Here is a 20,958-nt window from a genome sequence, read left to right as displayed (position 1 = left end):
GTCAAGTTTGCTGCTGACGAGGGCTTGGGTGACTGTTCTTCTTATATCTGTGGGGATCCATCTGTAGGTCTTGCGGAGCATGTGGAGGGTGCTGAAGCAGGATGAGGAGACAGCGCTGACTCGCTTGGTCATGGAGAGTGTTGAGTCAAGGATGATGCACTGGTTGCGTGCTTGGTTAGTGTGTGTTGGGGGTGCTCCTAGAGTGGTCGGCCACCAGGAGTCGTCCCAGGCTGAGGGTTTGGTGCCAAGGATGAGGACCTATGTCCTATCTGAGTTCAACTTCAGTTTGTTGTTCCTCATCCATTCGGCGATAGCCTTCATTCCATTGTGGAGGTTGGATTTGGCGGTGAGGGGGTCCTTGGTGAGGGAGAGGATCAGTTGGGTGTCGTCGGCGTAGGAGATGATGTTGAGGTTGTGTAGTCGGGTGACGTGGGCGAACGGGACCGTGTAGACATTGAACAGTGTAGGGCTGAGGGACTATCCTTGGGGAATGCCGCAGATGATCTTGGAGGCTTCGGAGCGGAAAGGGTGGAGGTGGACACTCCGGGTTCTGCCGGAAAGGAAGGAGGTGATCCACTCTAGGGCTTTGTCTCAGATCCCTGGGTTGTGGAAGTGTGTGCGTAGAATGCGGTGGCAGACGGTGTCGATGGCGGCCGAGAGGTCCAGGAGGATGAGAGCCACAGTCTCGGGTCTGCCAGGGGTTTCTTGAGTAGGTGTTTGATTTCAGCATGCTTCCAGCTTTCGGGGTAGGTCGCAGTCTTGAAGGAGATGTTGATGACTTTGGAGAGGTGGGGTGCAATGGTGGCGCTTGCTTTGTTAAAGATGTGGTGCGGGCATAGGTCTGATGGAGATCCAGAGTGGATAGTGCTCATGGTTTTGATTGTGTCGTCTTCGTTCATGTTGGCCCAGGCGAGCAGAGGGTCGTAGTTGAGGGTGGGTGGATAGTCTGGGGCGTTGGTGATTGGCAGGGTGGTCTGGCTGTTGAAGCTGTCATGTATGTCTGTGATCTTGTGGTGGAAGAAAGTGATGAGGGAGTTGCACAGGTCTTGTGAAGGTGGGATGTCGTTTGTGCTGGAGCTGGGGTTGGAGAGTTCCTTTACAATGTTGTAGAGCTCCTTGCTGTTGTGTGCGTTGTTGTCCAGGCGGTCTTCAAAGGAGATTTTTTTGGCAGATCTGATGAGTTGATGGTGATTGCGGATGGCATTCTTGAAGGCGGCATGGTTGTCCGGTGTCTGTTCGAAGAGCCACTTTCTTTCCAGTTTCCGGAAGGTTTGCTTTGAGGCTTGAAGGTCCGGGGTGAACCAGCTGCCTCTCTTGTTGGCAGCTCTGTTGGAAGGTTTGTTGAGCGGGGCAAGTATGTTGGCGCAGTCGTCGATCCAGCGCCAGAGGTTGAAGGCAGCGAGGTTGGGATTGGTGGGTTCGTTTGGTGGTTTTTGGGCAAGGCTAGTGTTCAGCTGGTCCTGGTTGATTTTACTCCCGTTGCGGCGGGGATCTGTTGGGTGCGGTGGTGCATGGTGGTTTTCCGGAGGTGAAGTGGACGCAGCGGTGGTCGGTCCATGGGAGTTTGGTGGTGTGGCTGAAGGCAACGTGGGGGCTAGCAGAGAAGACGGGGTCCAGCGTGTGGCCGGCGGAGTGTGTTGGAGTTGTGACGAGTTGTATGAATCCCAGGGTGGCGAGGTTGTCGATCAGGGTGGTGGAGTTGGGGCTGTTGTTATTCTCTAGGTGGAAGTTCAGATCGCTGAGGAGGACATAGTCGGTGGAGGCTAGGGCGTGCCTGCTGACGAGGTCAGCGATGGAGTCACAGAACTGATGCTGTGGTCCAGGGGGCCTGTAGATGAGGGTTCCTCTGAGGGTGGTGTTGGGGTTGGTGTGGATCTGGAAGTGCAGGTGTTCAGCTGTGCTGAGGGTGTCTTCGGTGCAGGTTGTAACCGCGATGGTGTTTTTGTGGACGATGGCAATTCTGCCTCCAGTTCCGTTGGTGCGATCTCTGCGGGTGATCTTGTAGTCATCCGGAATGACTATAGCGATGTCTGGGGCCGGGGTGGCGTTCATCCAGGTCTCTGTCAGGAAGGTGACGTCCGGGGTAGAGGAGTCGAGCAGGTCCCAGAATTCGATGGCATGTTTGTGTGCGGAGCGGGTGTTTAGTAGGATGCATCGGAGGTAGTTGCTGTCCGGTTCAGCCGGAGGTGTGGTGATTTCGAGGCTGGTGAGGCTGCAGTTCCGGCAGGTGAATGGTCCCTGGGTGTGGACAGAGGAGGCCAGGAAGTAGGCGTGTGATCGTCCGGTGTTGAGTGCGTGGAGGGTGCTGGCGGTGTAATGGTGTTGCTGCCCGTGGTGGTCATGGGGACCAGGGGTCCTGGCGCTAGGCACGGTCCAGGCACGGACGGGCTTGCCTCTGGCGCACCAACAGCCGCCATTAAGAAGGGGGAGGTGGGAGGGAGGAGCAGCTGGGAGGAGGGAGGGGGTGGAACCAATGGGAGCACGAGGGGGGCGGTGCCGCAGGGGATGCAGCAGCAGGGCCGGGGAACCGGCAAGAGCCGGAGTGAAAAACAAGGCAGCAGGAGCAGCGCGAAAAACAAAGTGGGGCACACAAATGCCACAGATTTAAACGAAATCACATGTAAAAACGAAATTTGATATATATGGAACGAAATGTAGAGCGAGTGCAGAAAATGCTGGAAGCTCTTGCTGTAAACTGCAGCGAGGCAGCAGGGACGGGGCCAGGGACACGGGGCAGAATGAAGGATCCACCAGACGTGAGGAGTCGAGCCTGGCCTTAAAGCAGGTCAGGGGTCAATCTACATCTACATATACAAACTACATCTTTGAGATGCATCCACCCAGTCTTTATATTGAAAACCACCCACAGAGTCCAAAACATCCTCAATCGTTGCCACAACACATTCTATCTCTTCATTTTCATCATCTAGACTGACAATTTGTAGTGGCATCCTGGACAGACAGTCTGCCCTGACATTTCGACCTCCAGAAATATATTTAATTACAAAATTGAACTCTTGTAGGCGAGAAAGCAACCTAACCAATCTCGAAGATGCTTTGCCTGTTCCATTTCCATTCAACAAATGTAATAACGGTTTATGATCTGTAAAAAGTTCAAATTGAGTACCCCATATAAATGTTTTGAACTTTTCAACAGCCCAAAAACACACAGGAACTTCTTTCTCGATTGTACTACAATGAGACTCTGGCCCTCATTCTGACCTTGGCGGTCTTTTCGCAAGACCGCTGAGTTACCGCCGCGGTGAAGACCGCCGACCGCGGCGGTGTGCCGCTGTGCGCATTCTGACCGCTGGGAGCGTTCCGCTGGAAAACCGCCAGCAGCCACACTGGCGGTCGGCGGGAAAGTGGAGACTGGTCAACCTCCACCGCCACGCCAGCAGAACACCGCCCACAGAATTACGACCCACATTTCTGTGTGGCGGTCTTCTGTTGGCGGTCTTCTGTTGGCGGTCACGTCCCTATGGCTCCCGTCGCCTCCCGGAGAACCAACGCACAAGGTAAGTTGATCGTCCGTGAGGGGAGGGGGTGGGGGGGTGTTGTGTGATGTGTGCGTGCATGGGGTGTGCGTGTGAGTGTGTAGAGGGGGTGTGTGAGTGCGTGTATGCGGGCGGGGGGTGCTGCTGTGTCTATGGGTAATGTGTGCTGTTCGGCAGGTGGGCATGTCGGCATGTATGTGTGCGGGTATGTGTCCCCGTTGTGTATGTGTGTGTAGGGGGTGTGTATATGTGCATGTTGGGGGTGTGTGCATGTCGGGGTACATGTATGTGCATGTCGGGGTGGGGGTGGGGAGGGGGTTCGTACCACCTCTGGGGGGTGGCAGGGGGGTGGAGGGTGTGGGGGGAGGACTCGGGTGGGTAGTGGGGGGTGGGGGAGACCCCTATCAGTGCCAGGGAAGGAATTCCCTGACCCCGATAGTGCTTACCGCCATGGTTCGCACGGCGGTTCCCGCCCGCAAGAAACCGCGGCGGTAGGCAGGGTCATAATACCCTTGGCGGTCTTGGGACGACCGCCGGGCCGGAGTGCGCAAACTCCAGCCCCGCGGTCATGACCGCCGTGGCGGTCGGAGTGGAGAAGTAGCGGTCGGTCGCGGCGGGGACCGCCGCGGTCAGAATGCCATTTTTAATACCGCCGGTCTGTTCGCGGTCCGACCGCCGTCTCTCCGCCGACCGCCAGGGTCAGAATGAGGGCCTCTGTCTGCTTTAGACTCCTGGAAGCAAATCAGATAGTAGGTTCCTGCCCAGAAACCCACTGACAAAGGACAGCACCCAACCCTTGATGGCTAGCATCAACCGGGATACTACATTTATAACTTGAAACAAATGACGATAGAACTGGTGCCTTTATAATCAACTGTTTGACATAATTGTAAAGCTTTAACGCAAGAACTGTCCCAAACAAAAGATATGCCCTTTTTGAGCAAAGACCGCAGGGATTGCACTACTTGAGCATAACCCGGAACAAAACAAGAATAATACTCTGTCATGTCCAGAAATGACCTAAGTGTTTCTTTATCTTTTGATGGGGTAACATCAGTGATGGCTTGAGTCAGTGACAACCTAGGTTTAATGCCTTCAGAAGAAATAAAATGACCTAGACAATCCAACTAATTTGTTAGAAATGTACACTATTTAAGACCTAAAGTGATGCCAGCTTTTTTAAACACATTCAAAACCTTTCTTAATATAACTAGATGTTCAGAAACAGACTTTGAAAAAATAAGCAGATCATCTTGGTAAGCCTGCACACCATCAATTCCTTTCAAAATGTGATCCATAGGTTTTTGAAAGACGCTGACAGCAGAAGCCAGACCGAAAGACAATCTCAAAAACGTATATGCTCCAAATGGAGTCATAAATGTAGTGAGATCAGTTGACTCTGGTGCTAAAGGAATTTGGGGATATGCAGATTTTAGATCCATTAAGCTAAACAATTTTGCAGTACCAATATTTGCAAGAAGATCTTGAATCTTTGGCAGAGGGTGACAATCAGCTATAATATTCCTATAAAGAGATCTCAGACCAGCACATAAATGAATGTCACCATCCTTTTTGCGCACTACAACAATGGGACTGACCCATTCAGACGCATCAGTGGTAGTAATTACACCTTCAAGGATTTAATTATCTAATTTGTTTTTAAAATCCTCTCACACTTAACAGAGTAGCTCTGATTTTATGTGCAATAGGAAAAGCATTCTACTTCAATCTTATTGCGTGCTCAAACTTGTCTATTTTTCCAATTTTTTAATTAAAAACAGCTTGAAAGTCAATAGTGTCATATATGTAAGAAATTTGAATGTCATTGACTTGTACAGGATTGTCAGAACCAGGAACAAGCTTCAAACCCATGTTTGCTAAGTCTTGCCTGCCCAAAATATTTTTGCCTTTGACAGCAACATAGATTTTGGAAGTAATTTGTCTGCCCAAATATGACAACATTTCAATGAAAAATCCTAACATATAATTATCATTGTCCCCGTATGCTTTGGGAGAAATATCAGTTTTATACAAGTGAAACTTTTCAGACCATTTAGCGTAATAAAGTTGATCTGGGATAATAGAAACAGGTGCACCAGAATCAGCCATCATTTTCAATGTGTAGCAATTAGCAATGATCACTTGACAAAAATGACGTTTATATATGAAACCTGGTTGAATAGAATCTGCAGACTCCACAGTTAAAACCATTTTATCAAAATCATTCTGCAGAGGGACAAAATTATTCTGCATTTGAAGATTACTAACCTGTAGTACACTTTTACCTCTACACACAGATTGGAAATGACCTAATTTGTGACATTTAATGAATTTTTTGCCTAAAGCAGGACATTTAGGGCTATTTCCTACAAGTGAAGTGGAACCACATCTGAAGCATGCTAAGGTGGACTTTTTATAAACAGGTTTGGTAACCTTATTTTTAATGCTAGCGCATTAATTGAATCAGAACCTTGGATGGAATTAACCACACAGTTACTAGGTGACACAGATTAAATAAATTTAGATGACACAATTGCGCTTTCAATTCCTTTTACCATATCAATTACTTCAGACAGAGAAGGATCCCTGCAGCTTAATATTCTCTCTTGCATTTTCTTAGAGTAGCAACTGCACACAAACTGATCTCTGATGTAAGTATTCAGGTACTGGTAAAAATGATGGAAGCTGAACAACTTGCAGAGGAACAGCCATGAAAAAATATTTACAAATATTTATTATAACAACTGAATTACCACCTACCAGGACTGTAGTGCCTTTTAAGGAAAATTAGAAATGTTTTATCAACTGTTGTTAAATTGCCTTAAATTCTGACCTGAACATTTCTTTTCACAGTTGAACCCAAAGTAAGATGGCTGGAACACTAATCATCAAAACATCAGACGATTAATGCATAAATACAAAGAAAGCAAATGACAGATGTGAATAATCCTCTTAAATCGCTCCAAAAACGAATTCTCCTCAATCCAATACGGCCACCATGCTTAAAATAAGGGATGGCTTACAGCAAGACAGCAAATGTGCGGCAGCGTGAGGAAGCGCAAGGAAGTGAGGAGGCACTTGTTTCAAAACAGCAGAATAATTTCACCTCATTCAGTGATCGCAAGTCTCCAGCGATGAGGAATGAACCAACTATTGTGAGGAAATGCAGCCAAGATCCACTAAAAGAAAGCTGGTGGGCTCCTGGAGAAATAAATGTCTTGTGCAGCTCGTAGCCAGATATCATAAGTGATTAAACAGGACTCCAGAGCAGGAAAAGGTTCATCTTTAGGCTAAAGTTTATTTCTTACATCAAGGAGCCCACAACGTAGTGACCTCATCCTGTGTCTTCTGACCGTAACCAACGAATCAGGTTCCCGACGCACAGGTCGTTGATCACCACGAGCACGCCCATATTCAATTATATAGATGTGAACTCATGCATGCCTGCATGACATCAAAGTTAAACAGACTGTACATTTCATTACACCCAGCTCGCATAAGGTCCGGGGTGCTGAAGAAAATAGATTTGGGATCTGTAATTTCCTAAACAGCAGCCTTAATATTCAAATGCAATGGTACGCTTTTTTGTCCTGTTACAAGTTTTAGAGATTGCACAGCCACAAAAGCCTTTTTTCATTATTCAAATTTCAGTTATGCATATTTATCGCGTTGTAAGTCTGTAAAAATATTGTTGAAAAAAAGAAAAATATTAGAATTTTCATTGTGTGATTAAAAAAGATGCCACATTATTCATTTAATGCGTGGTTCTGCTACAATAAGCACGTAAAGGTTGTGGTGGATCATCATATTTTGTGTTTGTCTTGTGGAGCAGGATTTGCCTTTGGTGGGCTACAAGTTTAACAAATTGGAAAAGTGACTGGAAGTAAACTAGAGATTGGTGACCTCAAAATACATGCATAATGGTTGCAATAACTACAAGTTCTACGCATGTTATGGAAGGGTGGCCTTCTCTGTGTACACATATAGCACATATACTGGATAGCACATATACTGGAATACACACTGATTTATGCCAAAGGAATAAAATTAGGCACAGGACTAAACTGAAAATCATTTACTTTCAATATGAAGAAACACAGATGTTTTCTTAATGTGCAATTGCTAAAACCCGGATCCGTTTAAGTATGTATGCAGTGCCACATGCACTCATATCAGTACAGTAAAGTACAAAATATTACTACAGCATGCAGTACTGCAAGAGGTACATCATACTACAGAAACGGCAACTACATGGATTTGTGTGCCCTGCCCCTTTTGCTAGTAAACTAGGAGTATATTTTGGTTGAGCAACAAAGCTCAATTTTTCAATCTCAAAACTTAGGTCTATTACTTTTGTATGACCCACCATCAGTTACTACAAAAAACTTGTACCTCCATACACTGAGCTCACCACCACACTGCTGGAAATAGATTTCTGCACAGAAAATATAGGAGAGGCAGAGGTCTCTGCACATAGATTTGTGAACATTTGTTCACAGTATGTGAGTAGTACAGCTGTACTAGTACTCAGTACTAAAAAATGGAGTTTGTGATTAGGCCCCATAGCATCTAAATCACTGCTCCCTTAATATTTAGTAGAACATTAAAGAAGAAGTACATAAAATCCCACATACAACATATCAACCTAGTCTTGGCTAAAATGCCCTACCAATTTGCGTTTTTTGACTGGTGTGTGTGTTGGCCAATCTGACAAAGTCTTGGCTTAGTCCATATCATTGCTTATTCCTTTTCCTAATATTTAAAAATCAAGGAAGGTCACTTGAGATACTCCAAATTCACACTTTTCTAGCTGCACCCATAAGCAATGTTTTATGGCCTGCTAAGTACTTCTTGCACATGCATTAGGTGTAACTCTATATTTTTAGAGTATATCTGTTGGACTGGCCCTTTTTGCAAGGTCATCCCCACATTTGCCTCCCTCCTCCTAATTTTTCTGACCTCTTGTTGTTTTCACTAGGACGCTGAGCATTTTATCACTGCTGATCAGTGCTAAAGTGCAGGTGCTCTCCCTTCTAAAGTTGGTATGATTGGCTTACACCTAATTGGCACATTTAATTTACCTGTAAGTCCCTTGTAAAGTGGTATCCCTATACCCAGGGCCTGTAAATTAAATGCTGAGAGTGGGCTTGCAGCACAGCTTGCGCCACACACAGAAGTAGCCTTTCAAATAGTCTCAGGCCTGCTAGCGCAGGGCATGCATGTGCAGTTTACTGCCACAGGGACAGACCTGGCATCTAAATTTACTTGCCAGGTCTGGAACTCCCCTTTCACTACATGTAAGTCACCCCCTAAGGTAGGCCCTAGCTAGCCCTATGGGCAGGGTGCTTTGTATGTATAAGGCTGGATATATGCCTGGTTGTGTGGCCTTTCCTAGTAGTGACAAACAGCCTATTTGGTTTCTCACTGCTGTGAGTGCTGCCTTGCTCATAGGATTACATTGGAAATGCACTGCCTTAAGTCTAGGGGCTATTGTCTAATCTATGAGGGGTATTGTAGGCATGTTTGGTATTGTTGTAATGGAAGTTAGAAATGCTGCTTAATGGTATAGGTGGATGTTTCATTACCATGATAGAAATGCCACTTCTAGAAGGTGAAAAGAAAATCAACAGATGATGGACGGAATGCATAACAAGTCAAGCATTCAGCCCCAGTCACAGATCTGCGTTTAATCCATCAGTGTTTTTGCTTGCCATGACCTTCCACTTTGGACCCAGCCATATGCAAATTGGTCTTGACTCTGTTCCTTCTCACTTAGGGTGACAAATGCAAAAACTACAGAAGATGGACAGAATGCAGAACAAATCAAACATTCAGTCACAGATCCGGGTTTAATCCATCACTTTTTTTGCTTGCCTTGCCAGTCCAGTTTGAACCCAGACATATGCAAATCGGTCTTGACCCTGTTCCCCATGGAAACAGTTAAGCCCGGAACTGCTAGGCCAGGTCCTCCCTGGACCAGAAACAAGCATCCTAGGACCAGTTTCAAGGTATCACCCTTCATCAGTCAGATTAGCTTGAATCTGCTGCCATAGCAGGCACGGGACTGGGGTGGCATGGTGAGCCAAAGAACAATGGATTAAACCCAGCTCTGTGACTGGGGGGTGAGTATCTGAAAAGTTTCAGCACTCCGTCCACCATCCCCTTGTGTTGCTAAAGTTGCCCTAAGTGGGAAAGGTATGCCAAGACGTGGGTACCTTGCTCATTGTGCCAATGGGTTCAAGCTAGCCTGGCTGATGAAGGGTGATCACGTCGTCTATCATCCTTTTGTACTTCAAGAAAGTGAGCATTTCTCTGTGCTTATGACTCTGGTGTTTTGCTGCTTGACTCCAATCCATGTCTGGGGCAGAGAGACAGTTGGGCTTTGTGCATACTTTTCAGACAGCCTGTACACCGGGAGGGTGGAGGTGACACAGAGATGCATCTCCATATTGAATTGTCTTCCTGGGCTGAGTGAAGTAGAGGCAGGGCATACCTGCACTTCTAAAGGCTGTGCCCTGGCCTCACACAAAGGGCTTGTTTACCCCCAACTCATGTCTGGAGCCTCTGTTAGAGGAGACAGGGGACACTCCTAGAACAAGTTGGAACTGGTTGGAACCTCTTCTCTCCCCTCTTTGTAAAAGTTGTACACAACTGAGTATAACTGCAGGGGATTTCCCCATGTTTAAGAGAGACATTTATGAACAACTGAACTAGACACAGAATGCTGATGTATGTACTCACCAGGGCCCACCTTGGACTGCTACTGTTGTGCTGACCTGTGACCTGCTGGGTCACTAGGATGACCTGCCACTGATTGCAACCCCTTGCGCTGGCCTTTGTTCGGCCCTTACTGCCCTGTGCTCCCTTTTACTGTCTCCAGTGGCTGGGTGCTGAGGCCCTTGCTCCCCTGTCATCTTATATCTTCAAGTGCGAGGACAGCGCTAGATTGGAATGCTCCTGTGTTTGAGCATAGCCAGAAAGGAGCGCTTTGTTTTATTTGTTTAAGCAGGCACAGGCAGGCACCAACTATTGCCCAGAATTCATTGAAGTGCCTCCCCCCATCGGTGCCCCCCATCAGAGGTCCCTCCTGCCCCCTGGGCCACCCCAGGACTGCAATGCCAGCGTAGTGCTCTTGGGGGAGACGATTGGTACCCTGAGTTGCAAGAAGCTGCAAAAGCCTCTCTCCTTTTACCGGGCAGCAAGGAAGCCTCATCCGCCCAGCAGAAAGGGTGTGCGTGGTGCCCCCAGGTGAGAAAGGGACACCGAGGAGCAGGACGCAGGGAGGCAACGGTAAGTCCCTCTTCCCTGGTCGCTGCAACAGAATTGCAAATCCTCCAAAACGTTAATTGATCCTTCCTGCCCTCACGAGAGCCGGTTGTGGCCTCTGGGGGCCATTAGGACTGTTTCGCCCCCTTTTGGCACCATTTTTGTGTGGGAAGAGGTCTCCCCAGTGGGTAGCAGGGGGTGCACGCAGGCCCCCTTGCCTGTGATTGTACGGCTTGCTGGGTGCGAGGGAGACCTCCATGAAGGCCCCGTTCCCGCAAAGCTGGTTTTGTGACCCCAAACCCTGCTGTGAGCTAAAGGAGAGCTGGCGTCCTCAGGGATGTGGCACATGCAAAGTAGGGAATGTTTGATGGTTCTGGGCATTCCCGTTGTTCCAATGACATTTTGCGCAGAGGGAGGCTTAATATACATTTCAGGATCCTGTTTTGACCTTGGTGGTAATATGTGTTTTCCCTAATATGTGCAGCGCTAATGTTATTTTTGCACAATATGATTGAGCCTACAGACCTTCCTGATGCTGTTTGACCGTGTAGGTGACATGTGGATTTACGATGATATGTTTTCATGACTTTCCATGTGTTTTCTGATGCTCCTTTTATTGCCATTTATGTGGATATGTGTTTTACCATGATATGTGCATTTTAGCAATGTTTGCCTGACTAATGCTTATGTGACAGAATAACAAGTAACCGATGTGTTTTATGGGATTATTGCTGACTTTTGCAGAGTAATAGTACTGTGTAATGTTCTGACACCTGCTTGGGTAGCAGGGTATTACTGACATGTTGTGCTTGGTCTAATGATGTTGTGTACAATACAGTTTATTTTTTATATAACTTGGTGTTGTGTTTCCTTTGCGGTGGGGCCAGCACAACACATGTATTGTGTGTGTTGTGCATTCACTTTACACATTGCCTCTGGGATAGGCCTGACTGCACGTGCCAAGCTACCAAGGGGGTGAGCAGGGCTTACTTTCGGTGTGTTACTCCCTCGCCCTGACTTGAGTGTGTCGGTTCTGCCTGGTCTAGGTGCATACCCGAGCCAACGAGAAACCTAATTTCTAACAATATCAGTAAACCATTAAAATACGCAATCATAAACATATCCAAATTGTCTAGGAAAATAAAATTTATAAGGTGTTGCAAAGCTGTGGGACATTCCACAAACCAAATGTCATGACTAAATATTCATAGTGATCACAGCAAGTTTTGAATGCCACTTTCCAATCACCACCCTTAATACACATTATATTATATGCCCTTCGCAGACCCAATTAACAAAAAAACATGTGTATTTAATTTGGCTGAGTATTAATAAATGAGGGGATCTAGGTTTTTTGTATATATCTTAGTTATAACTTAACTATTGACTATCTGCTTACCTATTTAATGGAGCCCTTAATCTCTGAAATAAAGCACTGACTGGGCATTGATACTGTAGAGTGTTAATTACTGCATCATACTGTCAGGTCTTGAGACAATCAATTGCATAGGCAAAGTAACTTGGCTATCCAGGTTTTCAGACCACACAGATATTCCCCAATAACTGATGACTACATCAGGGCCCTAAGGAAAGGCATTACACTTTCTTCTACTAAGCTGGGACAAGCTCCAGATCGCTTAATTGTCTATCCCTTTACCCTTAACGACGGTCAGGCAATGTATTGTAATCACTCTGTCTCTCATACAAATTATGAATAGTTTTGTTCCTCATTCCCCTCTACTTCACTCTACTGCAGCATTTCACTAACCGTTAGATATCTCTGCTATTGCAGACAACTGTACTGCACAGGTTTTTCTTAATCACTCTGATTGACTATAGTGGCTGCAGATACCGACACAGCTTTTCTCTCTGTTCAGAAAAGATCAGAGAAACTAATACCTTTTTAGGAACTTCTGTGACTGTAAACATTCTCCTCCATCATAGGTATTAGGTATCTGCAAATGGTGGACTGAATGGTGAATAATATAATATAGATGTCAGAACCATTTTCAGAGGGCCACAGGGCACGCAGGGGCTACTTAGCCCAACAGTAGTGGTTGAGGCATTTTACTTCTGATATATCGGGCCTGACCTACTATGGATTCTGATATACTGCATGTCCATACATGGATGCATGTGTAATCATAGTAATAATATCGCAATACAAACTTAATTGAATGAAAGATTAGGAGGGTCCAAACTCAGGGCGTACAGGTTGCATGCAGGTATTTGCATTTATTGTATAACCCAGTAAGCTCTTTTACATTTTTTTTAAGTTTAAAGAGAAAGTTTATTGAAAATTAACACAATATTCAAAAGATAAATACATTTGATGACAGGAATGGAATAATACAATAGCAGTTCAATTTCATGAGAAACGCTTAATTGAAGAGCACACTAAATATATTAATACTTTAAAATATAAGTATATTTGCATCTATTAAATGTATTAGGAGAGAGAGTTATAGAAAATGTAAGTAAGTACAATAAAAAAGGGAAAGAAACACAATTCATGGTGGTTTAGAAACCTCCTCATTTCTGGGGAAATGACTGCACGATAAATAAGCCAGAGTTTAGGTAATTTGAAATAGGTAACCATAACATGTCCCTTTTAATAGCAAGGGATACAGGGGAAACGTAAGCTCTATCCAGCCTGTGATTATAACATACACCATACCACCAAGCCTGAAAGGATAATTGAGACGAGTTCTTCCAATTTTTTGTAATTTGTTGAAAAGCAACGGCCAACAATAAATCCAAGATTACAATAGAATTTTGCGGAAGAAGAAACCAGTCAGCGGCAAGGGTACCTAAAAATATATTTGCAAAGCTTAAGGTATTTTGAGTTTTCAAAATAGTATTAATTTGACTCCATACTTTAACCCAAAATTTAAATGTATATGGACACTCAAAAAGCATGAGTTTAAGACCCGAAACTGGCTTATTAAAGGACCAACAAGAGGACAATAGGTTAGAATTCACTTTGTGTAAAGAAGAAGGTGTAATTAATAACCTATTATATATAAAAAATAGCCTTTGAATTGCATTAGCTGTTCTAGAGGACTTGCGTTTTTTAATCCAAACTTTATTCCATAAAGAAGGATTTACGTATTTTAATCCACACTTTATTCCATAAATAAGGCTAATTTAGGTCTATCTCTGTAATAGTTTGATAAAGACAAGAAGCTGATGCAGACTTTAATAACAGATTCTTAGTTGGATAAGGACGGGCCAAAGGAGCTTGCTGAAATGGAAAAGATTGATGTGAACTATTTACAACATGTATTAGAGCGTCATATTTTTTTTATTAAAAGAGGTTGGAAAGGAAAAAATAAGTTGTGCCTGTACAAAAGAAAGAGGGGAAATATTTTAAAATAATTGATGCTCCCATCTTAACCCCTTCAAATGTCATGATTTCCAGTAGATGGTGCTATCATTCAGCTTAATGAGCTTATTGTACCAAATTGACGAATTAAGAAACTGCACTTTGTCTTTATTGTATGAAGCAAAAATAGGCTGCAGAATTCTACATGAGTTGTTCAAAATCGGGAGGGAGATAGATGTTGGCTTATTTGACAGAGTTAATACCTCCAGAAATGTAAAGGGAACAACAAATTACTTTTCAACTTCAACCCATAAAGGTAAAAAAGCAGAATCATCTCCCTTCAATAAACAAGAAGCTTTCTTGAGAGAAAAAGCTATATGATAAGAGCAGGGATTCAGAAAGTTAGCCCACCGCTGCATTTAGGTCTCATTAACTTTTGGAGGGACATTCTGGGTCTCTTAATATTCCATACAAATTTAATTAAACTAGTGTTCAGCTTCTTAAAATAAAAACAGGGGATATTAATTGGAATGTTTGATAAATAAAAGAGGATTACAGGAAGTAACATCATTTTAAGAGAATCTAATCTACCCGACCAGGATAAACATAAAGGGTTCCATTTAGACATAAGAGAATCAACAACAGAAAATAATTGCAAAAAATTACAAGAAACTGTATCTTTAAAAGAAGGTTTAAACCACAGACCTTGATGTTTAATTTGATCCTTGTTCCAGTGAAAATTTTAAGATTTAAAATCTTCAGGAAAGCAGAATTTATTTAAGGAAAGTATTTCACACTTCTCTTTATTTAACTAATACCCTGAAATAGAAGCAAAATTGTGTACTTCGAATAGAAAGGAAGGAAGTGAAGATTTCGGATTTGATATAAAAAGTAATATGTCATCAGCATAAGCCGAAAATGTTATCTGTCTTTCCCCATATTGGAAACCATGTAAATTTAGATTAGCTCTAAGTTTCAATAAAAAGGGTTCCAAGGCAAGAACAAACAAAAGCGGTGACAACGGACATCCCTGACAAACTCCTCTATGGAGTGAGAACAAGAGAGAGATGAGACCTTTAGAAAAATAGCGGCTTTAGGAGAAGAATACAATAATAAGATAAGATTTATTAATTTAGCTCCAAACCATGAAAGCGTTGAAAAAACAAAGAACCAATTACCACGATCAAAAGCTTTTTCAGCATCTAGAGCAATTGAAGATAAAGAGTCCTTGTACGTCACAGGCTTTCTTAAAATATTTAAAAAATAAGCGTGTGCTATTCAATGGTAAGTGTCCTTCAATAAAGCCTGACTGCTCTTTAGCAATTGACTTAGTGAGAATCAATTCCAAATGCATAGCAATAATTTTAGCAAAACTTTTATAATCCACATTTACTGGAGATATAGGTCTATAATTCTTACAAAGCTTTAGATCTTTGTTATCTTTTGGTATAAGAACTATTAAGGACTCTTGAAAGACCCTCCAGAGGATTTTGCATTAACAAAATAGGTAAAAAGTTCAAATAATCTTGGAACTAATAGAGGGAAGTACAGGTGGATTAATGGTAGACAAGTATTGATAAATGAGATCCTGAGTGGGAACAGAATCAGGAGTATACAATTGTGTGAATAAATGAACAAATTCATCCAAAATTCCTTCGTTCTTACGTAATGAAAAGTTGGAGAAAGTATAAATAGATTCTAACTTTGTTCTATCTTTTTTGATTTTAAGGTAATTTGCTAGAGGTTTTCCTGATCTATTTTTCCCCCCGTATTATCTAGCACAGGACTTAAGAAGAAAAGAATAGCAATATCAGTTGAGTTTTTTGAGTTAGATTAAAGTAATTCATTAAGACAACTTGTAGATTTGGAAGAGTAGTATAGGTTTTCTAGTTATTTGATATGATCCATTAAACAAAGTCATTTTTACTAGCCATTTTTCTTTTGTTGGCAACATAAAAAATAATAAAATCCCTAGAGGCCGCCTTGAATACATCCCGTATATCTGAGGAGTATCATTTTCTAAAAGCTGAATAAAATTAGTATTGAGAAGTAATTAATTATTAAATCTCCCTCTATTACTTGGCTGAATATGTGCGATAAGATCAAGATACATACTCACTGGAGCATGATTCGAGATTAATATGGAACCTATTTCCGAACTCAAAACGTGTTGTATGAAATGCTGTGAGACAAATAAATAATCAATTCTCGATTGGGAAGAATGTACTGGGGGAAAAAAGGAAAATTCCTGTAATGTGGGGTTACACAATCTCCAAACATCCGTCAATGCTCTCTGTTTAATTATGGAGGTAAACTGTGAAAATATGGTGAATGCTACAAATCTAGAATTGGATTTACAGTCAAGAAAAGGATCCATAACCATATTACAATCTCCTCCAAAAATGAAATATTTATCCGAAAGAGTCATTAACTTAGTTAATATTACATTCCAAAAAGATTTATCTGGTTGGGTTAGAACATAAACATTAAATATAGGTAAAGGTACTTTATTAATATTCATTGAAACTATAACCCATCTACCTTGCTCATCAAAATCTTGAGAAAAATCTGAAATATTCAAAGCTTTATGGCACAGTATAGTAACTCCATTTCTTTTACCTGGGGAAGCAAAACATGGCCTACCCATTGTCTTTTAAGTTTGGCCACCTCATCACCTATAATAACAGTCTCTTGCAACAAGGCAATATCAGCTCTCAATTTTAAAATATGTGTTCTGAAGCTTTATTGGGAATCCCAAACATTTAACCTTCTATAAAAGAAATCTAATTGTCATCTAATATAAAGAATAAGAAAAATAACCATGAAATAATGCATACAAACCAATTATTAGTATGGAGAAATTGAACCAAAAGAAAGAATTTGACGGACAGAAAGAGAAAAATAGAACTATGAACATGAGAAAACAGGAATAATAAAAGGAGGAAAAAATAGTAAAAGCAGAGGAGATGAAGTTAAAGAAAACGAACAGAATATACTAGAGAAGGAAACATTAAAACTACAGAAAAAACACAAAGCAAGGAATAAAAACATACCTATAAGACAAAAACAACGTGAGGGTGGTGAAACCACAAAGGGAAGACGACGCAACCTTCACTCCATGACTGCAGATACGGAAGGGAAGAGAGACCCCGCCACCCAGGTTGCTACCACAAAAGACGGGTGCATTAATGAATGAAAATCTAAAAAGAGAGGAACATAGGAAACAGTCAAATCCCTTCGATATTACATGAATCAGTAGTGAGAAAATATATTAAATAAGAGCAAAAACAAAAAACAAAAATCAATACATCAGTCAAGTCTCTGATATTTTGGAAGTATCCATTGTTTCACTTCTACAAGAATCAATAAATCGCTGAAGTAATATTGGATCTTCATATGTTGTGGTCTTATTATTGTAAGTCACCTTGAACAAGCACGGATGGAAGAGACTATATCGAGCATTAAGCGACATCAATGCTGGACGCATATCCAGGAATTTCTTTTGTTTGTCCGCCCTTGACTTAGCATAATCCTGAGCACAAAATAGTTTAGAACCTGACTATGTGATCTGACCTTTAGCTCTTGCTGCTCTGAGAACTTTTAGCAGTTCTACATATTCTAAAAAATAAAGTATCATTCATCTTGGTTTCTTTGATGTCGTAGCCAAATGTGAAGAATGACCAAGTCTATGTGCTCTAGGTACATTTAAAGCAGGAGAAGTAGGCAGGTCTAGAATTTTGGGCAGAAATGATTGCAAGAAAGATAAAGAGTCTGAACCTTTAATTCCTTCAGGCAAACCATAAATACGTAGATTATTTCTTCAGGTCCGATTTTCTATATCCTCTGTGTGCTTTGTCATCATAGTAACTTCAGATTGACGAGATTGGATAGATGCAACTGAATCCTCAAGCACTTCCACTCTTCCTTCCACCCACATGAGAGGCTCTGTTCTCCACAAGAAACCAGTTGTCGTCTAATATTTATAATTGTTTACTTGTATCTTCCATATATGGTTTAAGCGCCCTTATTTCCCCAAGAAGTAACTCCACAGATGTGGTATCTACAACTTTAATAGGAGATGGAGGATCCTTTTTAGCTCTCTTATTCGTGGACATCGAACAGTTACCCAGAAGCTTGGACGATACTTCATTAATAACAGTAGAAGCAGAAACAGGTGTTGAGAATGTAGCATTGAGAGTAGTAGTCCCAGCATTCTCCATATTTGACAAAGGAGCAAGTGAGTTTGACAAAGGAATATTTTCAGAACATGTATTGGTCTGTACTTTGTTGTTAGTCAATTGAAAGTTCCTAGATCTGCCCATAAGCAAAGACATATAATTCAGCACCAATATATAGTAAAACATATAGTTAATGAAGTGAGGTTCACCTCAGAAAAGAGAGTAGTCTGAAATACACAATAAACTGGATCAAACCCTCCAAAAAGCAAGATACAATAAACAGAGAGAATAAATATAAACTTTTAAACCAAAAAGTGCAAAAAGAAACTCTCAGGTTGTGATGAATAAAGCAAAAAACAATATTGTGAGGTGACAAATAAAAAACAAAATGGTGGTCGCAAGGAATTCCTCAAACGACGTAAGTCAGTCAAATGAGGCATAAAAAATACCTTTCACTTCATTTTAAGGGAAATAATGCTTCCCATGCATATTCCCCTAACTTTCCCTCTCTTCAGGGAGCATGAATGAAATGGTAACCTACCCCTGATTACATAACCGTGATCTTCATCACAATAGTCCTCTCATGCGTATCTCAGCCCTCCATTATTGCCTGCTACATGCATATATGGACTTTACTGCTTGTTTGGCAGTATAGTATGTGATGTATTTCACCACCATAAATCTAGATGGTGGTGCTTAAATGCAGCCACGGGTGAAACTAATATAACTGGTAAACATTGCTCTTACCCCTCAAAACATTTTGGGAATCCACACATGGGCTATAAGATGGAGTCCTTGTTGTTGTCACTGTTCAAAATACTGAGTTGACCAGCGATGTCTCGAATCCCCTGCGCTAGCAATTTAAAAAGGCCACTAAAAGTTGATGAGTTTTACATTGGCCTCTTCAGTCTGTACAGCGGCCGACAAAAGCTCATAAAATGCACTAAAGCCTTAACAGGGCATGGCTGAGAGGTGGAGTGAAGTGAAGTGTAGCTCTGTAAGTCAAGTCAGGGCAAAGAAAAAAACACAACACAGAGAATAGCAAATAGCAGCTGTGGGAGAGAGAAAGGCAAGTAAAGAAAATAATGCAATGAAAGAAAGAATTGTTGTAAATGGAAACTAGATAGGAGGAAGGGGAGAAGGAAGAAAGGGTGACAATAATAAAAGGCGGAAGGAATGAAACAGAAAAGCCCTTGTGGAAGGAAGGGTGGATGAAAAAAAAAACTGAAGAGTGAGTGGAAGAAGGGATGGTTGAATTCTGAATAGAAGGGTGAAAATATCACTAGGAGAAAGAATGAAAGAAAGAGGGAAATGGTTGATGAAGAGATGGATAGCCAAATGGAAGGATGGACAGAAGAGTGAAAAGAGGAAGGCTGGATAGCTCTATATGTGAAAAGATAGGTCCTTAGATGGACAATGGAAAATAGAAAGATGTAAATATGCATAGGTGATAGGACTAATGAATGAAAACGGATGGAATTTAAAGGGAAGCTGTGAATAATGAAAGGAACGATGGAAGCAGAGATGAGATGATTTAAGGTTAAAGAGTCTTATTCTCAGAAAGGTAGGGCTTACTTGCTTTCCTCGTGCCGTATCATTAGTGAAATTTCAAAGTATGGATATTTTCATTTTCTGACTACTCCCTTGGCACCATTGCTTAGGAAGCAAGTAGCTTTTTTGAGGAAATCGACTTTGCAGCTTTAGCTCAGCTCTAAACTACTGCTTTGATTGAGTTCTACTTCCGTATTCGAAGTTTTCAAAACTGGCATGTGTATTTTGAAGCTTTGCAGTAAAACCCCCCCGACGATTTCCGAACATTTAGCTTGGATGGAGTCTTGTGATCCTTTTAGGTTTTCTAATGTTTGTGCATCATGGCTAGCATAATGAACTTGTATTTTGCAACTACAAGGCTATATAATTGTGTATGAATCGTGATAAGCAGTACAATGAAAATTTAGATGAATTAAATTAAAATTGCTTATAGGCAATGGATAACTTTTATAGTCTAGTAGGGGCTCAGTTACAAGCCCTATGCGCTGCCTGTGCCTCACTTTTTGTAACGCAACATCTGTGCACTGTACAGGCCTATATCTACAAGACCACCAAAAGCCACTTTGCGTGGCTTTTCATGGCCTTGTAGATATGATGTTAGGCAACAAAGCACAAGTTGCTGCATTGCATTATACTGATTCAGAGAGGTGCTCCATGTGCGTTGCAATGGGTTTTCCCACACAACAGTCATGACTTTTGACGCATTCCCAGAATCACAGGAATCTGTGAACCTGGGAATGCTTCAAAATCTTATGCCTCCTCACGGAAAATGCAACAAGACAAAATATATTTTTTTCTGCATTTTTCTCTCTTTCTCTGTGTGCTGTATTTTCCAGCACACTGAGAAAGTGGAAAAGCCTCCATGGCTTGTTTTTGTGCAGGATGGTGTTCCTTCCGACACAAAAACTATCCTGTCTGAGAAGCAGACATTCTTGAACCAAGGTGCAAGGGTGCCTGGGTCAGTGCTAGGCAGCCCATTTTGCACCAGGGCCGAGTGAGAGGAAAGAAATGTGCCATATCTTGTAGATACAGTGCATTTATTTTCTTTCCTAGTGGTGCAGGGCAGCGCAGCAAAGACACTTGCTGCACTGCGCTGCCCCACCGGGGCTTGTAAATACGTCCCTTAGGGCCATATGTACTA

General features: G+C 42.3%; 1 protein-coding gene across 4 annotated transcripts in view; it reads right to left on the bottom strand.

Annotated features, from left to right (window-relative positions):
* Nucleotides 1–20,958, bottom strand: part of FAM3D (FAM3 metabolism regulating signaling molecule D) — a 337,775-nt gene that overhangs the window by 302,886 nt on the left and 13,931 nt on the right. For 3 of the 4 annotated variants that reach the window (XM_069206542.1, XM_069206544.1, XM_069206543.1), the window contains exon 2: nt 17,142–17,288. The exons of the other annotated variant lie outside the window; for it this stretch is intronic. The gene's annotated coding sequence lies outside the window, so the exon portion shown is untranslated. The remainder of the gene's footprint in view (nt 1–17,141; nt 17,289–20,958) is intronic. 4 annotated transcript variants of the gene reach the window in all.

Source organism: Pleurodeles waltl, chromosome 9 (assembly GCF_031143425.1).
Source record: "Pleurodeles waltl isolate 20211129_DDA chromosome 9, aPleWal1.hap1.20221129, whole genome shotgun sequence".
NCBI lineage: Eukaryota > Metazoa > Chordata > Amphibia > Caudata > Salamandridae > Pleurodeles > Pleurodeles waltl.
The sequence above is the reverse complement of the archived record's forward strand: the minus strand, read 5'-3'. Positions and strand labels throughout refer to the sequence as shown.